The following is a 1,466-nucleotide window of genomic DNA, read 5'->3' as shown; positions in this document are numbered from 1 at the left end:
ATTATTTATGAGGGGGCCATCGGTTAGAAAAGGGAGAGCATATTCCTTGTTGTTTTTAGCGGTGCATTCCAGTGGCATTCCAACGAGCGTGGGGGAAATCTCTTACGATTTATAATGGATATAGTTTGGGTTTTGTCGTTTCTGCGACGGACTGCCATGATTCGGATGATGTTTTCATTGTTTTGAATCATCGTAATTACTTTAAACTTTATTGCCATGGTGTTTTAGACAGCATAAGCATAAAAAACACTAATAATACATATTCATTTTGCATAATACATACCTTAACCGAGACAATACAATTATACAAAGGATACAGCGTACACTTGATTGAATGAACATATTGGCGGAGTCGAAGTTACCCACAAGTATTTATATAAATGGATAAATATGTGTATGCACACATACATGCATGAATGAATGGGAAAACACTACCGTGCTGATACAATGGTAGAAACCCCCACAATACACAAACTAGATTTTTTGAAGTTGATGAGACAACAGTTTCGGAATCCCCCTGGATTCCATCTTTAGGTATGCAGGGGAAGGGGAGAGGAAAGAGTATAAGAGAGAGAAAGGAGAGGAAACACGATGAACGCAGGTGAGGATAGGAAAATGGAAGCGAAGGAAGGTCAGGTCAGGTCGAAGGATCAAGCGGTCTATGCGAAGAGTGGCCGGTATAATGGAGAGGGCGGAGGATGTGGGAAGAGAGGAAACTGTCGGCAGGAGAAAATCCGCTGTTCAAGTTGAAATTAGGCAGCAGCTTGACCAATCCACCTGATGGCCTGTGTCCCACTGACGACAGAAGATGGCGTTGTTGCTGTGTCCCCTGGATGCAGCGTATTTATGTTGGGAAAGATGCTTATTGAGGCAGGTGCCTGTCTCGTCAAAGTACTGCTTATCACAGGAGGTACAAGGTGGCCACCCTCGAGGTAGGGGGAGGGTAGATGTGGCCCAGGTTGCGACGGAGAGTGTTCACCTGGCGAAAGGTGGGTGTGTAGTTGAGAGGGTGAAGAGGGCAGGTCTAAGGCAGCCTGGGGACGGGCAGGTAAGGGGTCTCGTAGTAGAGGTTACCCCGTGCCCTGAATAACGCGACGTCGAGCACATGGCGAGGATAGCCCAGTTTAAAGAACGATGTAGGAAAACAATCTCTCCATCCAGGTGCTGAAGGTCACAGATGCGGAGGAACAGCGAGGTGGCAACACCTTCCCTCATGAAAAGAAGTGTATGTACTTACCGCTGTGCATGGGTTTCCTGTATATGGAGGAGAAATAGTCAAGCAGAACGATGGACTACAAGGCCCAAGAAGGGGAGCTTGTCACCCTCCCATTCTACATAGAAGCAGATTAAAGGAGAGAGTTCAGCTGCCTCGGGAAATCAGGGAACAGGACAGGGCCATGAGGCCAGAGAGCAAAAGCGTCGTCGACATACCTCAGCCATACCGAATGACGTTGGGAGATGGAAGG

This window comes from Penaeus vannamei, chromosome 19 (assembly GCF_042767895.1).
Source record: "Penaeus vannamei isolate JL-2024 chromosome 19, ASM4276789v1, whole genome shotgun sequence".
Taxonomy (NCBI): domain Eukaryota; kingdom Metazoa; phylum Arthropoda; class Malacostraca; order Decapoda; family Penaeidae; genus Penaeus; species Penaeus vannamei.
This window is presented reverse-complemented; position numbering follows the sequence as displayed.